The following is a 5,963-nucleotide window of genomic DNA, read 5'->3' as shown; positions in this document are numbered from 1 at the left end:
ATTTTGAACTGAATGTAATGAACATGCATAACATCTTTCTTCCTTATCTAGTAGAATTTGCTAATCAAGAAAGGGGAGACATTTACAATCCTTTTTGTATGAGAAACACTCCATGTAAAAATATCAAGCACTGCTCTTAGTTGCCCACATGCAGGCTTGTATTGTTGACTGTCTGTGTGTTGCTGAGGGCCTTATCAACTAGGTCATAGGGCATTGTTCTCTTTATGTTACTCAATGGAGAAATTTCTCTTAGAATTCAGTATCAGGAGTGATTATAATTTTCATGAACAACTTCCGTGAAAATGCTTCACTCTTTTTGCTCTTCTTAGTAAACTAAGAAGCTAACATTCCTACCCTTATTTCACAACTTGTACTGAACCTTTAGGTATGCATTTTGTGTAATAGTGTTATCTCTGGCTTTATCTTATTTATCCTACTTTAATCTTTCCCTTTCCATAATTTCTTCATCTACTCTTTTAATCTTGCACTGTATTTTTTTGCATGTAAGCAATCTTAAGTCCACTTTTGGATAAGGCATGGTTTAAATTTCTAAATAAAGTGTCCAGAAAAAGAAGTGACTGGACTTCTTCAGCAGTCATGCTGACCAGAGAAGAACGATTGCTTTCCTCATCATTTGGTACGCTGGTCAGCCTGGTTGTCTGAAATTCCCACTAAATCTAGGCAGTCACCGTGGCCGACAGGCTGCCGCATCTGCTTGCTGACACAGGCCCCAAGATCTCACTTACAATCGCTGGAACCTAGCCTGACTTCAGTGCCTAACAAGAATATCATATGGTACAGGTGAAAAGAGAGTGGTTACAATCAAAACTACATCCTGGATATATTTTGGTTTATCTTTTCTCTTTTTCTGTCTTAACAACTGTTACCATTTATTGAATTCTTACTGTGGTCCAAATACTTTCCTCCCCCCAAATATGGAATGTTTCACGAATTTACACGTCATCCTTGAACAGGGGCCATGCTAATCTTCTCTGCATCATTCCAATTTTAGTATATATGCTGCTGAAGCGAGCACTATTTTGATTTATCTGAAACATTCCAAGTAGGTTCTAACATCAAAAATTTGTTTTGCAAATACAATTCCTTTTGGTTTGGTTGGTTAGTTTCTTCCCTGATACATCTTGATAGGATTTATGTTCCTCTTAACCTTAGTCCTCCTCACTTATATTTCTCTTACCTCTAAACATATAATTGAATTAGGTTTTTTTTGACTCTTCTTGCATATTACCTCGAAACCAAAACCATAAAAAGGCAGCTAGATAAATACAAAAAAAAAAAAATATTTTTTTAAAGGAAACAAAAAGGCAGACATAAGGCCAAACCAACCATACAACAAAAAACAAAACAAACTTGCAATCGCCACCAGCAGCACCATAATAAAGTTAGAAGACAAAATCAAATGAGGAAAAATATCTGCAATATATGAACACAGGTCAATTTTGTTAATATATGAAGCTTTCTTAAGAGTCGATGAAAAGAAATAATCCCAGAAGAAAAATGAATTCAAGGCATGAACAAGCAGTTAACTAATAAGAATATAAATGAACAAAAAAACATGAAAAAATATTTAATCTTACTAGTGATTTTTAAAATTTTTTAGCTTATTTTTATCTAAATAGGTAGCTAGTGAGAACCTGCTATAATTCACATGAAGCACGGCTCAGTGCTTTGGGACTACCTAGGTGGGTGGGAATGGAAGGTTGTAGGTGGGAGGGAGGTCCAAGAGGGAGGGGATATATGTATACATATGGCTGATTCAAGCTATGACAAACCTAGACAGCATATTAAAAAGCAAAGCCATCAATTTGCCAATAAAGGTCTGTATAGTCAAAGCTTTTCCAGTAGTCATGTATGGATGTGACAGTAGGACCATAAAGAAAGCTGAACGCCAAAGAATTGACACTTTTGAACTGTGGTGCTAGAAAAGACTCTTGAGAGTCCCTTGGACAGCAAGGAGATCAAACCAGTCCATCCTAAAGGAAATCAACCCTGAATATTCATTTGAAGGACAGATGCTGAAGCTGAAGCTCCAATACTTTGGCCACCTGATACAAAGAACTGACTTATTGGAAAAGACCCGGATGCTGGGAAAGATTAAGGGCAGGAGGAGAAGGGGGCCACAGAGGATGAGATGGTTGGATAGCATCACAGACACAACGGACATGAGTTTGAGCAAACTCCGGGAGACAGTGATAGGGAAGCCTGGAGTGCTACAGTCCATGAAGTCACAAAGAATGAGACACGACTTAGCAACTGAACACAACAAAAATATAGCAGAAACCAACACAACGTTGTAAAGCAATTGTACTCCAATACAAATTATTAGACAAAGTTAAATGCACATTAAGATGTGATGAGAATTTTTTGCTTATCAGATTGGAGAAAAAATACAAAAGAATTATAAAAGCTGATGGGAATGTGACTGAATATTCCTGGAAAAAATATTGATGATAAAGATAAAAGCTGTACAATATGCTTCATTAACTCTCATGCAGATCCATGCAGAAACTAGTACAGTAGTGAGCAGTAGGAAGCAATGTGGAGTTCCATTATTAGTATAATAAAGAAGCAAAATGAACAGGAATTAGAACTGCCATATGACCCAGCAATCCCACTCCTGGGCATACACACCGAGGAAACCAGATCTGAAAGAGACACGTGCACCCCAGTGTTCATCGCAGCACTGTTTATAATAGCCAGGACATGGAAGCAACCTAGATGCCCATCAGCAGACGAATGGATAAGGAAGCTGTGGTACATATACACCATGGAATATTACTCAGCCATTAAAAAGAATTCATTTGAATCAGTTCTAATGAGATGGATGAAATTGGAGCCCATTATACAGAGTGAAGTAAGCCAGAAAGATAAAGACCAATACAGTATACTAACACATATATATGGAATTTAGAAAGATGGTAATGATAACCCTATATGCAAACAGAAAAAGAGACACAGATATACAGAACAGACTTTTGGACTCTGTGGGAGAAGGCGAGGGTGGGATGTTTCGAGAGAACAGCATCGAAACATGTATATTATCTAGGGTGAAACAGATCATCAGCCCAGGTTGGATGCATGAGACAAGTGCTCGGGCCTGGTGCACTGGGAAGACCCAGAGGGATGGGATGGAGAGAGAGGTGGGAGGGGGGATCAGGATGGGGAACATATGTAAATCCATGGCTGATTCATGTCAATGTATGACAAAAACCACTACAATATTGTAAAGTAATTAGCTCCCAACTAATAAAAATAAATGAAAAAAAAGAAGCAAAATGCATGCATACAGTGGAATGCCATACAGCGATTATAATAAATTAGCTATATTTTCATATAACATGATCATATCTCAGATTCACAGTATTTAAGTCTAACATGTGAAAATCAAAATGAGATTTTTAGCACAGCATCACTTATATTTCTTAAAAGCACATATACACATCACCACAATTTTCAAAGATACACATATTTCTACACAGAAAAAAGGACAGTGATTTTATTTATTTATTTATTTTTTGGACAGTGAATTTAAAGGAAAGATATCTGGGTATCTGGGAGAGAGGAAGATGGGGGTAAAGAGAATAACATGAAATAACATATAAGAGATGTCTTACTTGGACTACTAAGCCATGAACTGAAGTGTGTGAGAAACTCAACTAGGGGCAGCTGAGAGGCCTCTCTACAGAACCAGAAATTGTACTTCTGCTAGAATTTATTCTGATTGACAGTATGCTTTTTAAAAAGCTGGAGTAAAGCATATTTCACAGTCAAAAATCATAAATGCAAAGCTTGATGATTTTTCACACAGTGAACACACTCACGTAGTCACCTCTCTAATCAAAAAATAGAACATTTTCAACTCCTAGAAGTGTTTTGAATCATTAGTGTCCCCCATCAAAGGTAACCACTGGGCCTTCCCTGGTGGCTTAGGGGTTAAGTCTCTGCGCTTCCAATGCAAGGGTTGCAGGTTTCATCCCTGGTCTGGGAACTGAGATCCCATATGCTTCACAGCATGGTCAAAGAAACAAACAAAAAACAAGAAAATGTAACCACTGTTCTGATCGCCCACACCACAGATCAGTTTCACCTGTTTTACCTTCCTATAAATGGTACTTCTTTTGTACCATTTTTTGTACTATAAAATGACTTTTTAATGGCAAAATTAACTCACCAAAAGAAATTGAATAGTAATCTTGTACTATTCATATTAAAGAAGCTACCCTCCACTGTTCATGCACTGAGGCATTAGAGATGGCTGTGTTGTGGTCAGTTGATAACTAGAAAGATACACAGTATAATATTTAATGTATAAACATCACAAGTTATTCCTTCTACTATTGATGAACTTCAAGTTGCTCTCTGTTTTTTATTATTATGAAGTAAGCTGCTTCATAATAATGCTGTGAACATTCTTGACTGTGTCTTTTTGGACAAATCATGCTTTCTCTTTGGGGAAGAGGCGGACCAAGGAGAAGAGTTGGGTTGTAACGTTTGTATATGATAAGTTTTAGTGAACACTGCTGATCAATTTTCCAAAGTGACTATACCAAGTTTTACTCCACCAGCAGTCTGTGAGAGTTTTGTTTGTTCCACATCCTCACCATGCCAGTCTTTTTAATTAAAACTATTGTGGTAGATGTCTTATTCTCAGTATTTTAAATTTAAATCAGTTCCTGGATTTAATTTCTCTTAAAATTCAGATTAGATTTCACAGTCTAACACTTCCATCTGTCTCTTGATAGTCCCAAGACCCAGTGTCATCTTATCCCTACTATTGGTTAAATCTCAAGTGCAGAGCAATCATTTTGCCTTCCACCTGACCTACTATTTACCCCTGAAGGGAATTCTGTAATGGTACAGATTTGTACCTTTGTATATCAGGGGCCAAACTTGGGTGGGCTCTCTCCATCCCCACTGCTACCCTCCTAGTCCAGCCCATCAGGACTCCTAGCCCAGCTCATGTATGACTGCAGTAGCCGCCTGAGCAATCTCCCAGCTCTTTCATCTTTTCTCGAGAAGGATATTTACAAAGCACAAATGTGATCACAATATTCTCTGAACTACTCTCCAATGGCTCCCATTGTCTTTAGGATGAAGTAAGATTTATTTCAGATCGCGTCATTAACACTTCTTGTGCTGTCTCCCCGATACCTTCCTGACATTATAGTTCAGCGTTTCTCACATATTTTTGACTTGGTTCCTACACATAATGAAACAAAAGCTTTTAAAACAAGGTTTAACCTTTTTACAGTGATACACTCTGGTATTCTCCATTTTGTTTTATTCTCTCTCATTTTACATGAAACTTTGGTAATGACTAAAGGTATTGGTTTCATAACTAGTGGGTTGCAACCAGCAGTTTGTAAAACATATTAGCTCTACTGGAGCCTCTTTCAGATTCTGTCAGCCAGTTCAGTCAGTCAGTTCAGTCCAGTTCAGTCGCTCAGTCGTGTCTGACTCTTTGTGACCCCATGAATTGCAGCACGCCAGGCCTCCCTGTCCATCACTAACTCCTGGAGTTTACCCAAAGTCATGTCCATCGAGTTGGTGATGCCATCCAACCATCTCATCCTCTGTCGTCCCCTTCTCCTCCTGCCCCCAATCCCTCCCAGCATCAGGGTCTTTTCCAATGAGTCAGTTCTTCACATCAAGTGGCCAAAGTATTGGAGTTTCAGCTTCAGCATCAGTCCTTCCAATGAACACCCAGGACTGATCTCCTTTAGGATGGACTAGTTGGATCTCCTTTAAGTCCAAGGGACTCAAGAATCTTCTCCAACATCACAGTTCAAAAGCATCAATTCTTCAGCGCTCAGCTTTCTTTATAGTCCAATTCTTACACCCATCCATGACTACTGGAAAAAACATAGCCTTGACTGGATGGACCTTTGTTGGCAAAGTAGTCTCTGCTTTTTAATATGCTGTCTAGGTTGGTCATAACTTTC

At 38.3% G+C, this 5,963-nt stretch overlaps 1 non-coding gene across 1 annotated transcript; it reads right to left on the bottom strand.

Annotated features, from left to right (window-relative positions):
- Window positions 1–929: 929 nt before the first annotated feature.
- LOC136165690 (U6 spliceosomal RNA) lies at window positions 930–1,036 on the bottom strand. Its single transcript, XR_010662692.1, has one exon. It is a non-coding gene; the product is annotated as a U6 spliceosomal RNA (small nuclear RNA).
- Window positions 1,037–5,963: the final 4,927 nt, after the last annotated feature.

Source organism: Muntiacus reevesi, chromosome 3 (genome assembly GCF_963930625.1).
Source record: "Muntiacus reevesi chromosome 3, mMunRee1.1, whole genome shotgun sequence".
NCBI classification, from domain to species: domain Eukaryota; kingdom Metazoa; phylum Chordata; class Mammalia; order Artiodactyla; family Cervidae; genus Muntiacus; species Muntiacus reevesi.
Note: the sequence above shows the minus strand (reverse complement) of the source record. Positions and strands in the feature narration are given on the sequence as shown.